Source organism: Arvicola amphibius, chromosome X (genome assembly GCF_903992535.2).
Source record: "Arvicola amphibius chromosome X, mArvAmp1.2, whole genome shotgun sequence".
NCBI classification, from domain to species: domain Eukaryota; kingdom Metazoa; phylum Chordata; class Mammalia; order Rodentia; family Cricetidae; genus Arvicola; species Arvicola amphibius.
In genome coordinates, this window is record NC_052065.1 from 17,080,420 (window position 1) to 17,098,893 (window position 18,474).

The 18,474-nt window shown below is 38.8% G+C and overlaps 1 protein-coding gene across 2 annotated transcripts in view; it reads left to right on the forward strand.

Moving 5' to 3' along the window:
- Positions 1 to 18,474, forward strand: part of Clcn5 (chloride voltage-gated channel 5) — a 165,239-nt gene that overhangs the window by 31,117 nt on the left and 115,648 nt on the right. The window lies entirely within an intron of this gene.

Consider the following 18,474-nt stretch of genomic DNA (forward strand, 5'->3'; position numbering starts at 1 on the left):
CTCCCGCAAATAAGATATTTTTATTTTTCTTTCTCATCCTCATGCTTTTATTTCTTTGTCTTACCTGATTGTCCTGGCTGGAAGCACCGGTACAGTGTTGCCAAGTGGTGAAAGTGGGTTCATCCGAGCTTTGTTTCTGATCCCTATAAAGAAGGAGATTTTTTTTTTTTTTGGCCTTTGTTCTTTTTCAGGATGGAGAGGTTCCAGCTGTCAGGGAAAGGTTTTCATCTGCTCCGAGTTTGTTGAGGGCTTTTGTTTAAGTATGAGAAACACATGGTAGATTTTCAAGTGGATTTTCTGTATCTGTTTCTATGATCATACACTTTATTAAAAATCTTCTAATCTGTTGAATTAAATTGATTTTTCAAGTGTTATCAATCTTACATTCCTGAGGTGAACCCTACTGGATCTTTATCAGTTTTTCATAATGTTGTATTTAAAAGTAGTCTATTAGGAATTTTGGCATGTATGTTTATGAAAAATGCTATTGGCCTTTAGTTTTCTTAAAACGTGTTTCCTAGGTATCGATATCTGATTATTATTGCCCTCATGGAGTGGGTAGGAAAAAACTGTCATCTTCAGTTTTGTGAAAGTTAGTTTAGTTGGTGTTTGCTCTGTTGTAATTATTTAGGGAAATTCCCCAGTGAGGAATTTACCAGCTGGATTTCGAATGTGGTGGAAAGGGGTATATTTTTAAGTATAGACCCAAATTCTTTAGTAGGCATATTGTATTAAGATCATTTCTTATTTATTCTTATTTTTAACCTGTGCTTTATTTATTTATTTATTTATTTATTATGTATACAATATTCTATATATGTGTGTATGCCTGTAGGCCAGAAGGGGGCACCAGGCCCCATTACAGATGGTTGTGAGCCACCATGTGGTTGCTGGGAATTGAACTCAGGACCTTTGGAAGAGCAGGCAATGCTCTTAACCTCTGAGCCATCTCTCCAGCCCCTTAACCTGTGTTTTTGATAGAATCTGTCCATTTTATCTGTTTTCAAATCTATTATCATAAAAATTTGTCTTAGTATTTTCCTACGTTTAAAAATTTTGTGGACTCTGGAATGATTTTTCCTTGTTCTCTCCCAGTGGTAGTACCTTGTTTTCTCTTAGTTTTCCGTGTTCTGTCTTAGGTTAGAAGACGATACATTTAGTTGATAGTCTCAGACAACGACCTTATCATTTCCTTTGTTTCCATGCTTTCCTTTTCACTGATTTCCTCTGTGCTTTTCTCATACTGTAGCTTTTCCTTTTATCTCGGGTTTCACTTCCTGTTGAATTTGGATTTCACTTTTCTCTGTTAGTTTTGTTTCCCCCTTCCCTCCCCTCCGCCCCCCTTCCTTGATAGAGTTTCATGTAGCCTAGGCTGGCCTCCAACTCCTTATGTAGTGGAGGATGACTCTATTCATCATCGTCAAGCCTCCCCTTGCCAGGCGTTGGTTGATGACAGGTATGTGTCACTGTGCTGGCCTCAGTTTCTAATGCATTGAGTAGAGCCATCGAAGGCAGGTGGAAACGTTCCTTCATGTATTATTGAAGTTGTATCCTTTAACTTTTGATTTTCCTAGTGTTTATCATTGGTGTTTTGGTTTTTAGGAGAGCTGTAGCTTAGACTGACCTGAAGTTGACTTCAAAGTTGAGGCAGTTCTCCTGCCTCAGCTTCTCAAATGCTGGGATTAATAATGTGAACTCTTATGACAGTAGCCTGTTAATGGTTTCTAAATATTTGGAGTTTTAGCACTTGTCTTTTATGCTTTTTACTTCATATTTAATGTTATTTTGGGTTGAGACTATGCAATGTATGCTTTAGATGCTTTTAAACCCATTCAGACAAAAATGAACTAATTTCTATTTGCTTTTTGCTACACTTTCCACGTACATTTGAAGGGAATATGTATTATCCTATTATTGAGTTAGAGTGTTCTGTAAATATCAGTAGGATCCAATTGTTTTCTAGAAATTTTCAGGTTTTCTGTGTCTTTTCCAATTTTTCTATTTGTTCTTCAGTTTTTGAAAAAGTGGGGTTGAAATCTCCAACTGTAATCATGTTATGAAGTTATTCATCTGTGTCCTTAGTTCTAGCTGCAGATATTTGAAGCTCAGCCATTAGGTTCCTACAAATTTATCATTTCATCTGATGCAATTATTTTTATGCCTGCTTGTCGTGTTTGTTACGAAAGTCTACCTTTCCGCATTCTTTTGATTAGTGTTCACCTGCTGTGTCCTTTCTCAGCCTTTTATTTTCAATTATTTGTGTTATTATATTTCAAATACCTTTTAACAGACAGTATATAGTCAGTACATTCTTGCTTTTTCAACCCAGCCTTCAGATTTCTACCTTTAGTTTCTGTGTTTGGAACGTTTACCCTTTGAAATAACTTTATTTAGCTGTAATTTACATGCTATACAATTTACCCATTTAAAGTGTGCAACAGATTTGTTTGAGACAAGACTTTTTATGTGGCCAAGAACTGTAGCCCAGGCTGGGCTCAAACAAAGCAGTTTTCTCACCTCTCTTTCTAGGGTCTAGGATTATAGGTATATGTCACCATGCCCAAGTAAAGGTGTGCAATTTAATAGTTAAAAATATATTTATAGTTGAAAAGCCACCACAAAATATAACTTACGACCATTTTTTTTTATTGCGAGAGAAACTTTGTACTGATTAGCAGTGAATTTCTACTTCTCCAGCCCCATTGTAGGCAACCACTAATCAACTTCTTGTCTAAAGACCTGCCTACTCTCAAAATTTCCTATAAATGGAATCATATAATATATGGTCATTTGTGACTGGCTTCTTTGACTGAGCACATTTATTTGCAAGGTTTATCCGTGCTGTAGCAGGCAAAGTACTTCATTTTATGGCCGAATAATCCCCCATTGAGCAGCAGCACCACACACTGGCTACCCATTCATCACTTGCTGGATGTTTGGTTTACTTCATTTCTTGGCTATTATGAATGATGTTACTATGAACATTCCCCTATAAAGTTTTGGGTGGACATACGTTTTCATTACTCTTGGCCATACATCTAGGAGAGGAATTTCTAGGTCATGTGGTAACTGTGTTTAGTATTTCTGAGAAATGAGCTAAGCGTTTGGTAGGCAGCTGCACAGTTTGCATCCCCAGCAGCCTTGGATACGGCTCCACTTTCTCCTCCTTGCTCACACTTGGAACTGTCGATCATGCTATTGTTCCACTTGAGTAGACATTCTTTCATTTCTTTTAACAATGATTTGGAGTTTTTCCAATACAAACTTTGTACTTTTTCTATTACGTTTAGTACTACTTAGTGATGGAAATAGAAAAGTACTACTTTTCGATTACATTATTGCTGTTACTTACTCATTTTCATGAAATTCTTAAATACAGTTGTTTTCTTAATACACTTTCAGATTCTCCATAGCTAGTGTATAAAATTGCATGGATTTTTCCCCCTGGCCTACTGACCTAGTAACTTGCAATCCTAATGAACTCATTTATCTGTTCAAATAGCTTTTTAAAAAAAGCGAATTTCCGAGGACTTTCTGTATATTAGGACCATGCCTGCTTCAGTATGGTGGCTCCTATTTGTAATGTGAAAGTGAGAGGTTCAGGAGTTCAATGTCATTTTCAGCTGCATAGCAAATTTGAGGTCTGTCTGGGTTGCCTAGTAACACCCCATTTCTAAGCAAGCATAACCAACAACAAAAAATCATGAAAACTACAGTTAGAGATGCTTTCATTATCTCTCCTCCCTAATGGGCTTCACGAGAACTTGTCACACAGTATTAAAAAAGCTCTGGGCTGGTACTTACTGCCTTATTTCTGATGTTAGCGTTTGGTCCTTTACCATCGATTATGATGCTAGCTCTAGGCTTCTCAGAGTTAGTCTTTAATTGAGTGCTTTTATGACCTGAAAGTGTGCTGCAGCCTCAAGTAGGGGCTGAGTGAGTGTTATTAGGGCTCAGTGTTCTTAGCCTGTGGCACCTGTGTGGAGTTTCTGCCCTACAAGTGGAAGCTGGGAGGATGAAGGGAGATCTGGTCTTCTTTTGCTCCCTGCCCACAATGCAACTCTGTTGCTCTGGGGTGTGGGGAAAGGCCAGAAGCAATAGCAACCCATACCTCTTGTCATTTAACTATGACCCCTGAATGGGAGCTGGGAGAAAGAAGCATCCCAATCTTCTTGGCTGCTTAGGTTGGCATCTTTGTAACCCAGACATGAGGAGAGATGGTAGAAAACAAAAGGAGGTTAAAGTCAGATTCCAGCCATGTCCACTGTTCATGTCGAGAGCTACTAGATGTCCTGGAATGTGTGCTTCTCTAGTGTCTGAATACACTTAGGAAAACGCCAGGAAAACTAGTGATTGCCTTTAAATTACCTCTTTTTTTTTTAAAAAAAAAAACAGTTAAACTGTTGCTCTTCTAGCAAGATAGTCTGCTATTGTCCAAGGTCCAGGCAAGACTTTGAGCTTAGAATTTTACAAATGGAAATTACCTAAAAATCTGGCCAAAATGCACAAAGAACACCCTTATATCCTTTCCCTAGGTTCATCTATTTTATTTTTGCCCATTTGCTTTATGGTCTCTATGACCCGGTCTATACGTTTTCTGTTATATATACATAGTTCTTGAGCTACTAACGATAAAGGTACACAGTTCATGACTAATTTACCTTCAAATAATTGCATCATTCTTTATTACTTGGGAATAGAAGCTCTTTTTTTACATAACTATAGTAACATTATGGTTTTCAATAGTCAGCATTGACTCATTTCATCTATCATAAAAATTTAAGAAGCGAGAATTTCATGCATTCATACTGTTTGCTCTTTTGGTTTTTGTTTTATTTTGTCCATACTGTAAATGTAGTGATACACACATGGTGGACATACTCAGATGTTTTTCTGCTGATAAACATGTTCAGTAAAGACGCTATGACTCAACTAACCCAAAGGTTGACAAAAATGCTGTCACCATATCAGCTCAGCAGATCCTGCCAACATCATCTGTGATAAAGGAAAAATACATTTCCCCCACTCATCTCCAATATGAAGAAACACTGAGGAATTTACTAAAGATAAAAAGCTTAGGAAATACATCTGGGCCTCAACCCAAGAATTTTTAATCCCCAAGTCTAAACTTTTCCGGTCACAATTCTTGCTGAATAAGCTCTCAGCTGTCTACATGTGACTTTTTAAAAAAATTCTGTTGAGTTGTAAGGCAAAATCAAAACAAAAAAAGGAAAAAAACCTAACTCCCTATATGTTAGCAGTCAGTTCCTAGCCACGGCCAACCACTTTCAGTCTCTAGAAATTTACCTACTCTGGATGGTTCACATAAATAAGTAATGCAATATGTGGCCTTTTATGTCTGGTTTTTTTCACTTAACATAATGTCTTCTAGGTAATCTGTGCTGTAATATGTATCATGTGCATCATTCTTTTTATTGTTGAATATTCCATTTTATGGCTAGATCATATTTTGTTCATAAGTGTTTTGTTTGCATTTTTTTTAAAAAAACAACTATTTTCTTTGAATATTTGTATGCAAGTTTTTTGCTGGACAAATGTTTTTATTTCTCTTGTGTAGTACTTTGTTCCTTGGTTTACTAAGTACCATGTTACATTTCTAGAGAAATAGCAATGGAGAAGTAAGTAAACTCTGGGAGAGTGTGAAATTTTTTTTTTTTTTGGTTTTTCGAGACAGGGTTTCTCTGCAGCTTTAGAGCCTGTCCGGGAGCTAGCTCTTGTAGACCAGGCTGGTCTCGAACTCACAGAGATCTGCCTGCCTCTGCCTCCCGAGTGCTGGGATTAAAGGCGTCCACCACCATCGCCCGGCAGTGTGAAATTTTGCAATTCTCGGTTTTTCAATATTTTTCTCAATCTTCTCCATTTTATTGGTCATCTTTGATTTGGTCTTTATGTTTTCCTGTTCACTTCTTACCCTGTGAGAGATGCTTTGAGGAAAAGAAACATTCGTGGGTAAGAAGTGCTAAGTGCTACATGTATAAAGAGTTTCACAATCTAATACACTTGCTCTTACTAAACACACTTAAGGATGGAGAAATAAAGGTTACGAGAGAACTTGTTCAACATCACCCACAAATCAGACATCTGTCTGATTCCATATTTGATAGTATTTATGTAGACTGTGTTCCAATGAGATGTTTGTGAAGTGTTCAAAGGACAGATCTTACTTGAGACAGCGAGAAAGGGTGTATGAAGGAAGAAAAGGGAACTGCCACTGGGTGCCAAGATTCTGAGGAGTGCATGGGAATCTAGTATACACGAGGTGGAAGGGGTAGTAGGAAACAGATTTGTGCTCTTGAATCCAGAATATAACCAAGAGAAGGAATGAGTTGATGAGTGTTCAGTTTGACACATATGAAACTTGAGAGCTCCATTTATTTAATTGATATTCAAGGCATTTCCTTGTGGTAGGGACAGTACAGGATGCTGGCAGTACATTGAAGAACACAATTGCCATGGTTCTTGCCACAGTGGAACATGTGGCTTTAGCAAGGCAGACGGATAAAAACAATTATAATCAAATGTAATGAGTTCTTTGCTAGGAGCAGAGAAGACAGAGATTTAAGTCAGGGTTCTGAGAACAGTGATTCCTTGAGGGTCAGGTCGATAGAGAAATTCAGTGGCAGTAATTTAAGGCACAAGTGGAGGCATCAAATTATTAAAGGTGAGGAATTGGAAATAAAAAGATTTATGAATCATTCATAAGAAGGCATAGCTGCTAATGCTACTTTATTCTATTTTTCCTCTTCCTACAAGGAAAGAGGGAGGAATCGCCTTCAGCCATATGGAAGAAGTGATAGTTCCTGAGTCTTATTTTGTTTGTGCTTGCGGTTTTAAATATGTCTGACCTACTGCCTGGAGCTCTCGTCTCACATCACTCTTACATCGTGGACTCCTAATCCATCTTTATTATCATCGTTCCCAAAGTGTACCATGAATCCCAGCTCCATGGCCCACAGTCTGCTGGACTCGTTGAGCACACTGTGTCTTCAATCCACTGTGACTATTCTAAGAGGCGAGTTCATCAACCAGAGTATCTTCATAGTGCCTGATGCCTAGTAGGATGGATGCATGGACAAATTAAAAAGGATCAGATTGGGAGAAAGAAAGATTTCAATCTTTGGTGCAAGAGGAGGAGCCGTCATTGCTTCGTTGAAAGAAAGCTAGGTTGCTAGTATAACTAGCTTCTTCTTAAATAGGGATGATTTTGCAGGGAACTTTCCCCCCTTTTATTGAAAATAGATTTCCCCCTCACATACTATATCCTGATGACACTTTCCCTCCCTCTAGTCCTCCCAGCTCCTCCCCAACTCCTCTCCCATATGGATCCGTCTTCTTTCTGTATCTCATTAGAAAACAATCAGGTTTTGTGGGATGATAATAAAATAAGTTAAAACAAAAACTAGCACATTGAAACTGAAGAAAACAAATCAACAGAAGGAAAAGAGCCCAAGAAACAGACCTACTCATTTGTACACTCAAGAATCTCCAGTGACCTTTGGACAGTGTCTGCTTGTCAGCTAGCTAGGGACATATAATGGCATCTTGTCCAAGATCGTCTTCCGAATCAAACATTATTCAGCAGAGGTTGTGAAATCTGCTTTGGAATCTATTTTTCTCTCTTTTCCTTAAAGTAGTGGTTCTTTAAGTATGGCCCTCAGCAGTGACAGCATCACCTAGGAAGTATTCAAAAAGAAAATTCTCTGGCAAAACCCGGGACTAGTGAGGGATAAGGTTGGGAATGGGGCCCAGTGCTGTTTTGACAAGCTCTCTAGAAGGTTAGGATGCATGTTGACGTGTGAGAACCGTGCGGAAAGTGAGAAACAGAACCCCAGGGAAGCTAGCCAGCGTCAGAAAGTCAAAGGTGGTCTATTAGGAAAATCTACGGGAAGCAATGGTTTGCAGGTTGAAGTGGGAATTGTTGTTCAGTGTTTCTGGAGATTTGCTAAACTAGGGAGGAGCAGAGGAGGGGAGAAGGTCCTAGTTGAGACTGCTGGAAAGGAGGGAGACGAGGATGATGTTATTATGAAGTGATAGGTTCAAGCAGAGAGGGGCCCCGAAGGCTTTTAGTTTGCAGTCATATGCAGACTTATATGCCAGAAAATGTACTTTAAGAATTATATTTAATATTAGTCATGTAACTCGCCAGTACGATTATCCCTTCAAAACTGCTGGTGTTAATATTTTTGTGTTTTCTTCCAGGCTTTGTCTCTGTGTATACGTATTTCCAGACAGCACATATCAAGGTTAGGGCAGAGCAGTGGGCAGCAGAGCAGTGGGCGGCAGAGCAGGAGGCGGTATTCTGTGGTATTCTGCTGTGGCAGTAAGGGTGTACTTGACCTCGTTCTCAGTTTGTTCTGCATCGTGATAGGTTTTTGTTTTTTAACATAATGTTCAAGGATAAAGCAAGGCAAGTACACCTTGGCTAATTTTGTCATCTGAAAGGAAAGTAGGAAAAAAACTCTGTTTCAAAAAATATTTTTTTCCTAAGCTCTATTAAGGAAGTTGAGAACATAGATTAAGATTGTGGATCAATAGGTCTCCTACACACCTATACTTCATTAAGATTATCCATTTGGATCATTTTCTCAAGTTTTTAATTGAGTGGGGCTTAGGGAGTAGGGGAGGGGTTTAGAACATGTCTGTTGGTGAAGAGGGTAAAACAAGCGCACAGGGAAGGATTTTAGAGTGTTTTTTATGGGGGAGGCTCAGAAGTGGAGCACTTGAAGGAAAGTACTAGCTGTGCACAGAGGATCCGTTCTCTCCTTTAAAGCTTTGAGTTCGGTAAGAGTGCAGTGGATCTAAGTGCTCTTCAGAGCCAGGGAAACTGACAACGCCTACCCAGTTTCCAGATGTGCGAAACTGATGTTCACTGGAGTGTAATGGTGTGGCCGGAGTCTGTTAGCAAGGAGTCGTTAGTGCGCGTTTCTCTCTGAGCCTAGTGTAATTTCCATGCGTATGCAGTTGTGTGGTAACATTCCTAGAGTCTATGAGACACCACCATTCTTCACTTATTAGACTAAATCAGTGGTCCTACTATACATCTGTGTATCAGGACAAGAGAACCTTTGCAAGTTAATCCTGTGTCCTCATGGATTCATTGTATCTGTATAGGGATCCAAGAATGGAGGGAAGGAGAAGAAGAGATGATAAATAGGTGGATGGATGGATGGATGGATGGATGGGGAAGAGGAGAAGGTGCCACCCCTCCTATGCCTCTTCTCTTGCCCAGAAGTCTAGGATGCTAGAAAGCTAATTCTAATGTTATAGAGCAGGTGGCGGACCGGGCTGGGCCAGCACCAGTAAGCCAGTTCAGCTGTGATGGTGACAGCGGCTCCTCTCCGATTGCCCATAACCGACTGATCCTAGTGATTTGGAAGAAGGACAGAGTGCAAAAGATTCTTTTGTGTCCACCGGCACCTGGAGTCAAGCGTCTTACATTCAGATTTTATCTCTGCAGCAGACCAATGGTATGACTTTGGGTAAGCTGGTCCCTTAAGTTCTCCAATGAGACAGGATCTGTAGTGGGTACACTGCTAGGATCTCTGTGGTCTGCGGGAAGTGGGTTCATTGCAGCCCTACAGTAACTCTCTACCCAGTGTTCACTTTTCAGTCATTTGACCTCTGCTGCAGATAGAGGCCTGTCACTCAGGAAGGCCTTGTATGGTTTGAAGCTCTGCTCTTCTTAGTTCAAAATTCTTAATACTTTTGGAATGGGATATTATAGATCCATTTTACATTGGGTTCCTCAAATCATGTAGTTTGTCATGTGCCGATTTTTGGGAAGTGCTGAACTATTCTGAGTATTTCAACTATGAAATGAGAATTGTGTCGAAGCGTCTGTGAGAGTGTGAACTGAGGTCCTTCAAAGGGACTACACTTTTAGCTTCTACACGGTTGAAATTTCATTCATTAGAGCACTGTTGTCTCGTGGACAGGTGAGTTATTGTAAATTAAGACCCCTTTCAATTTCCTTGTGAAAGGGCTCCCCTCCTTCCTTTCCTACCTTTCCTGCTGGGGCTCAGAGCCTGGGATCAGACCCAGGGCTTTGTGCATGCTATGTAAATGCTTTACTATTGGCCTATGTCAATGCCCTTCCTCACCTTTTTATAGGTTGCCTACCCAGTTGCCTACGTTCCCCTTGGAACTGTAAAAGGTCTGTGCAATTCCTTTACGGATGGAGAACTGTACCTTTCCTGAGCTAATGTTGTTAACTTGAGTGCTTCCAGGTTCATGTTGGCTATCAATATGACACTTTCTTGTTTTAGATTTTTTTTCCTCCTTGATGGTTAACTTTGGGTTGAGTACATGCTACGCAAGTACTCTATCAACCATCTACCTACCACACTTGTTTGCCTTTAAAAACGTTTGAGACAAGGACTCACTAGTTCCCTGGCTGGCCTTGAACTTACCTCCCAGCCTAGGTAGGTGTTGAGCTTGCAGTCCTATTGCCACAGCTCTGAGTTGCTGGGATTGTAGGACTATGTCACCAGACTCAGCTTTTCCTTCTTTTTTCCAATGCTTTTAGTAAGAGGAGGCATGTACAGTATATATTTGGTGTAAGGTGTGGCTGTTAGCTATTATTGCTAACAGAAGGTCTTAACCTTCAATGCCTGTATCTGCAAAATGAGTGCTAGATTAGCTGATGGCTAAGACTTTCTTTACAATATAATCTACTTAGTTTTTCTTGTATGCTAACTAATAGGAAAACACTTTGAAAACTGTAATGGCTACTTTTTGTCTTCTTGTTTTTGTGGTGCTGGGATGGAGCCCAGGGACTTAAAATTCCACATCAGTGCTCTACTAGGAACTACACTATAGCTCTGCTCTTTAAATATAAGTGCTCATTTCCTTTCTTTCCAGCGTTAATTAATTTTGGTGTTGGGGACTGAACCTGGGGCCAGTCTTGACTTTTAAAAAAACATGTCCACATTAATTGCTTGTACTTATAGCCTCTTATCTGCCTGTCTTGAAACCTGCTTTGAAAATTCTTACAACAAAATTTTAACCCCTATTTAATTTCAGTGTACCCTTTGTTTAGGCACTGTCATTTATTGAAAAGAGAGATTTGGCTTGTTGACTCCCTTCAAATGGCAGAGCTTCCCCTCTCTTTGGGAGAGAACATCTTTCTATGTAGCCCGGGTAATCTGAACTCATATTCTTCCTGCTTCACCTTCCTGAATGTCCAGATCATTGCTGTGTTCTGCCACACCTGGCCTACAGATTTTTCTTTAATGTTTATTTTTAACACACTCTCTCCGAGTCCCTCCCTCTCTCCCCAACTCCTTCCCTCTGTGTGTGTGTGTGTGTGTGTGTGTGTGTGTGTGTGTGTACATGAATGCAGGTGTCCATGGGGGCCAGAAGAAAATGTTGCATCCCCCAGACCTGGACTTAGAGACAACTGTGAGCTGCCCAATGTGGGTTCTAGAAATCAAACTTGAGAGTCTTTGTGAGATCAGTATACACTCTTAAGCTCTGAGGCATCTCTCTAGTTCCCAATCCTAGATATTTTTAAAACCCATATGGATAGTCAAGCCAAGAGCAAAGTGTTTGTGGAAAGGCAGTGGATTTCCAGAGAGGCTAGCATGATTAGAGTGTACTGCTGCGGGCATGCAACACTAATGGGAACAGTTGAAGCAGAAGCTTTTGAGGTGGTTTGAACAAAAATGTCCCCATAGGCTCATATTGGAATGCTAGTCATCAGGGAGTGGCACTATTTAGAAGGATTAGGAGATGTGGCCTTATAGGGGTAGGTGTGGCCTTTGTAGGGGAACCATGTCACAGAGGGTGGGCTTTGTGGTCTCAGACACCCAAGTCAGGCCCATTGACTCTTTCTTCTCCTTGCTTCCTGTGCATCCACATGTCGATCTCGCAGCTCCTTCTCTAGCGCCATGTCTGCCTGTGTGTGCTGCCATGTTCCCTGCCACGAGGATAATGGACTAAACCTCTCAAACCATAAGCCAGCCCTAAGAATACATAGTGTTTGCTTGCATGTATGTTTGTGCACTACATACTGTGAACATTCACTTTGTCTCTAGAGTTCTTTGTATCCCAAACTGCTCTGTCTATCTGAGTTCATTATGTGACGTCTGATCCTTTCGCCCCACCTCCTAAATGCTGGCATTACAGGCATGTGCCATACTTGGTTTATGCAGTACTGGGACTTGACTGCTAAGCAAGCTCTCTACAAACTGAGCTACTTTCTCCGCCATGAAACAAAACAATTTTCAAAGCCTAAAAGGCTTTTATAGAATATGATTTAGATGCCAATGAGATGGCTCAGTGGGTAGAGATACTTGTTTACCAAGCCTGACAACCTGAGTTGGCTCTCCAGAGCCAGCATGGTAGAAGGAGAGAACCACCTCCTGCAAGCTGTCCTCTGACTTTCGCATGTGCACCATGGAGCACACAACATACACACACACACACAAATAATTTAAAGATGTGTCTTAGAGGAAATTATCAGCTTATCAACTATGAGACTATATCAAAACTTTTTTATTTTCTGTATCAGATTAATTTTTACCATAATTACGGCTACTTTTATGTGTATTGTTTAAACCTTTTAATTTTACTGTCCTTTACTTTTATTTGCATTTTCTTTTTAAATTAAAATACACCTTTTATTTTTTTCATTTAATTTTAATGTTCAGAGTAAGGTCTCTTAATATAATCCAGACTGGCCTTGGGATCTCAATCCTCCTATTCCAGGTTCCTAAGTAGCTAGGTTGTAGGCATCTGCCATCTATGCCTGGCTAATATATTTTGATTTTATTTGGTCGTATTGGTCCTGTATGGGTGATCATTTCTTCTTTTTATAAAATTCTTTTACACATTGAATATAAATGCATTATTCCATTTAAGAAAATTTTCTTTATTTTTATTTTACATGTATGAGTGTTTGCTTGCATGTATGTTTGTGCACTACATATGTGCGTGGTGCCGTCAGAGGCCAGAACATGATGTTGGGCCTCCAGAGACTGAAGTTACAGAAGGTTGTGAACTACCATATGGAAGCTGGAAAGTGAACCTGGGTTCTCAGCAAGTGCTCTTAACCACTAGGCTTATCTCTTTAGCTTCCTTTTTTTGGTTTTTTGAGACAGGGTTTCTCTGCAGCTTTTTTAGAGCCTGTCCTGGAGCTAGCTCTTGTAGACCAGGCTGGTCTCGAACTCACAGAGATCCGCCTGCCTCTGCCTCCCGAGTACTGGGATTAAAGGCGTGTGCCACCACCGCCCGGCTCTCTTTAGCTTCTTATTCCACTTTGATAGGCTTTCTTCATTATAAATTTGAATCCTTTACCCATTTGAATCAGTGAATTTTAATCATTTTTTCAATAGCAGTTATTAAAAATTCCTTTCCCTGATGAACCATTATTTCTCTACGTGTGATTCAAAGACATGGTATGAACTTGATTTTCACTATGCAGTCTTCCATATAGTTGAAGCTGCTTGTATAGCATTCTAATTTCTACTTCCATGCTTAAAGCATTGCACTGTCTCTGGACCTTATCCACGGCTTGCTCCATTTTTTATTCTGGAAGCTGAATCCTTATACTATATCCTAACCAAAAAAAAGTAATTATCAAATGCACAAATCCCAAACTGGTGTTGAAATTGCATCAAAAGCCGCCATGGTATTCAATTTTTTCCTTACTCGGTATTAATGCTTTGGTCTTAGAAGGTTTTCATTCTGTTTACATATTTGTTAAATGAAATTTTAAAGTGTGTAAGTTGTGTCTTTTGAAATCCAAATATTCACAGATGTGTTCCGTTCTCTTAGGAGCACCGTGAAAATAGCAGCAGTTGACCTTTGAACAGAATAACCAAAGGCTCCTGAGAGGGATGCTTTGCGCTACAGTTACCTGTATCGAAACTAAACATGGAGCCTCAGTAGCATGACTGTTCCCACTTTCCGTTTCACCAAGTTCTTGGTTTAAGGGGATTAGTCTAGGTCCTTGTGCCCAGTATACTTTGACCTCCAATCTCATGGCTTTGAGATGCTTGGACCCAGTAGCCTAGGTACTAGTGGGAATGGGAATGATCGTTCTGGTTTTGGTGGCAATTCCACTTTTCTTTCTTCTACCATAATTACCCTTGCTCATTGCTTTCTGTTTTGCTCTTCTAAGTTTGGACTGTTCTTTTTTTTTTTTTTATTTTCAGAGTGATGTGCTAAAAACTGCCTTTAATAAGATAGTCTTTAGGGAAATAATGGAAATTTTCAGAGTAAACATTCTAAAAAATCCCTTTGAATGTCTTAAAGGGCCACAAGGAGCATAGATGTGAAGGAGCCCCTTTCTCCTAATGGGAGACTGTGGGTGTCTGCTTTCAGGATTTCTTTTTAATTTCCAACAAATACAATAATATGAAACAGAGTGGGAGAAGTATTTATTCCTATTCAGAGCTCCTGACCACTGAAAGAATTCAATGAAGGGTCATGGGGAGGAGCGGCAGGGAGCAACCTTTAGAAAGTAAAGGCATAGAACGTGTTTCATTCATCTATTTCCTAAATTAGGAAAAGAGAAAAAATCGAAAAAAGGAAAAGAGAACATAAAGCCCTCTTTTCAATAAGTTCAGCAAGGAATTGCAAGAAGTACTTCATTTTTATGCTCCTGGCAATTATGAGAGGAGAGGAAACAGCGACACACTGAATGACTTTGCATAAAGGCTGCTCTCCTGGGAAGTACAGGTTTAAAATGCATGCAGCTAAATAATCCTGAAGCTTTCTCATCTAAGCAGCCTCAAAGGTGTAGTGCAAGCATGTGTGCACATATAGAAGACTGTTGGACACGTTTGAAATTCCAACTATTTATATTATTATGTCCATTGTTACAAATTCTTCCTTTGTTTCCAGTTGTGAGTATGCCAAGTGAGGAAGTCTTCTTGTTGCTTTTTTTAATCACTTTTTACATGTGTTTTTTTCTTTTATTATTGGCACTTTCCCCCATTTTTTTGAAACAGGGTCTCATAACTTGCTATGTAACTAAAGATGAATTTGAGTTCCTGATTCTCCTGCTTCTATTTTCCAAATGCTGGAATTATAGGTATACACCACCATTCTGGGTCTAGACTTTTCTTTCTTTCTTTGTTGGTGTTTATTTGTTATGAGGGCCTTACTGCATTGACCTGGAATTTACTATGTAGCCTTGGCTGACCTTGAACTCCAAGTGATCCTTTTGCCTCATCCTCCAGAGTGCTGTAATTATAGGTGAGAGCCACCATTGTGGGAAGCCTTTTGCAACTAGCGTTTTATTTATTAATTCCTTTGCATAATAGGATAGAAATATTATTTTGGTGGCTGAATTAAAAGATTGCATAACTTCCTTAAGATAAGGAATAAGATAGCTTTATTGAGGTATAATTGGAATGAAAACAACTATAACTAGCTAGCATAGATAATTTGAGATACAGATGTGTATATTTGGTTCATGTGCAAGTACCTCAAATTGAGGCATCAATGAGTAAAATAAATGGAAGTAATGACTTAATCACATTTTGGGGATAAAAAATGTGAATCCAGTCATGAGAAATGTGTTTGGTACAAAGTACATTTAATAAAGAAAAAGGTCTATCTTTAGGCAGGCTTGTTCTCTGACTTGGAAATGCTGCATCACAACAGTTGACATATGTTACATTTATTGGATTTTGCCTTTTTTTTCCTACCTAACACTGTAGGTTTTGGGTATACTTCATAATCATTTACTTGTGCTTTATTAGTTCTTCATTAAAAAAAAATCTGTTTGAGCTAGGTGTTGGTGGCGCACGCCTTTAATCCCAGCACTCAGGAGTCAGAGGCAAATGGATCTCTGTGAGTTCGAGGCCAGTCTGGTCTGTTACAGAGTGAGTTCCGGGACAGCTAGGGCTGTTACACAGAGAAACCTTGTGTTGGAAAAAAAAAAGCTGTCTGTAACCTTTTGTTCTGAGGTGTTAACTTTATATTTAGAAGCCAAGCTTTTGGGGTATCATATTGTTGTTATGGAATGGTGACAGGATTTAAAAACTATCAAAGTAAAATATAAGACCTAAATTTATTTTTATCTTTGCCATATTTAGCATATTTATCATCGCATATATGTATGTATGTGTGTGTGTGTGTGTGTGTGTGTATATATATATATATATTCGTGAGTGTGTGTGTGTCGATGGGGTAAATGGGATTTCTGCCCCTTTTCAGTTTATTATAGGAACAGGAATGTAATTTATTTTTGTAATTTGCTTCTTCCTTTGAACATATTATTTTTAATTTTGGTTCTAGAATATGTCAGCCTTTTGGGTTATATGATTTTATAGTGTGAGAATAATGCTCTTTACAGCTTCTTATATTACTCATTATTTTTCATACTTGATTATAGTGATCAAATTTTCTATTATGATTAATTAGCAATTGTGACTAGATATTTTTCTTCTTTGTTTGAGATGAATACCTTTAATAACTGTCTTCAAAAGAATTTTGACCTCCTTTAGTTCTATCTTCCAGTATAATATTAAAAGAAAATGCTTCTATATTTTGTTCTTTTTGAGGAAGGATCTTATGTAGCTCAAGTGGGTTTTATATTCACTATGTAACTGATGATGCCTGCTTCAGCCTCCTAAATGCTAGTATTACAGGTTTATGCCACCAAGACCAGCTGAAAAGGGCTTCTATTAAAAAAAACAGAATTGAATGCTGAACTTTCAGGTTTTAAAAATTGTATTTATTCAGCTATTATTTTTGACTACTTGTGTTTATTTTAAATCAACTTTTCAACCTCAGGCTAAAATCTAAGTAGACACGATGAATAAAGAACCCCTTTAAAATTGGTGTACACCTTACTAAAGTTTTGGTTAGAATTTTGCACCTTTGTTCACAAAGACAACAAATCTGTAGTTTTCCTTTTGCGGTTTTAGCCACATTTTAGGTTTAATAATAAAGCTGACATACATCTCATGAAATTAACTTGATAGAACCATTTGTATAATGAGTTCATTGTTCCCTTTATTTCCTTTGGAAATACTTAAGTACTGTTTATTTTCTTTTGACATTTGTTAATAATGAATATTTCTTTTTCTATTAGATTCTTCTTTTTCCTCTTTGTATATCCACTTTTCTTTTGAGAAAGTTATTTTCATGATTTTAGCATTTTTCCATGTAGGATGCTCTAATTTAAAGCACCTTTTATTCAGTTTGTAAGGAACACATGTTTGTTTCCACTTAATATATATGTATATATATATATATTTTTTACCAATTTTATTCTAACAAAACATTAATAATGTAGTGTCACATTTTTGTGAGGTTGTTCATCTTAATCTATTGGGTTTTCTTGTTTTATTTCATAGTATTTTTTTGTGTGTGGTGCATGTGTGTTTGGTGTGTGTGCATGTTTGTATATGTATGTGGGGTACTCCACCCCTGCATATGAGTGCAGACATCAGAGGCATATTAAATGCTCCACTCTTTCACTCTACTTTATTCCTTCTTGAAAGCATCTGTCACTGCATCGAAAGTTAGACTGGTGGCCAGTAAGCTCCAGTGATCCCCTGTCTCTACTCCCTACAGGCTTGCTCATGGCTATCCCAAACTCAAGTCGTCATGCTCTCTCAGCATGCACTCTTACCCTGAGCCATCCCTCCAGCCCTGGGATTTTGTATCATCTTCTTAAAAATACGTTTATTTATTTGCCTGTGTGCGCGAGTGTGTGTGTGTGTGTGTGTGTGTGTGTGTGTGTGTGTGTGTGTGTGTACATGTGCCTTGCTAGAGGAGGTCAGCGGAAAACTTAGGAATTTTTTCCCTGCCACCCTGTGGCCCTACGGTATTAAACTCCTGTTGGCAGACTTGACTGCAAGTACCTTTATTCACTGAGTCCTCTCTCTAGCCTCATTTTATGTGATCTTTAAAACATTCTTTTTTTTTAGTGTACTTATATTTTATATGGACTAGCAATAGCTAACTTCCCCAAACCCACCTTTACTTTCTCCCCAGTACAAGTCTTTAATGGTCATTTGTAAAATAACATCAAGTTTGCTGAGCTGATTCTGGGAAGGGTAACCATTCCAGAGGTTTTTTAGGATAGAACAAGAAGCCATTGGTAATTCCTCTGAAACAGTAGACACAAAGCTGCATTGCCCTGGGCGTGTGCTGAGCTTGGCCAATTTGCCTTCTTCAGTTCATAGTCCGCCTTTTCACAAATAATCCCTAACTCTGGGTTGAATCCTGCCCTCTCTATGGAAAGCTTTTATATAATTAACATTTACATTTACTTGTCTTAAAACTGTTGTAATCGTCTCACTCTGGCGTATAAGATTTCATTTTTAAAAATCTAAAACAGATTTGCGCTGACTTTCCTGGTTGCTACTGTATCTATTGCTGCTATCTTGATTGTTATGACTTCACCTCACCTGCTCATAGAATTAGAAAACTTTTTGGACCTTGTCTTCTTTTTAAATAGACATTTCCATTGTATCCTATCTTGATTATTTT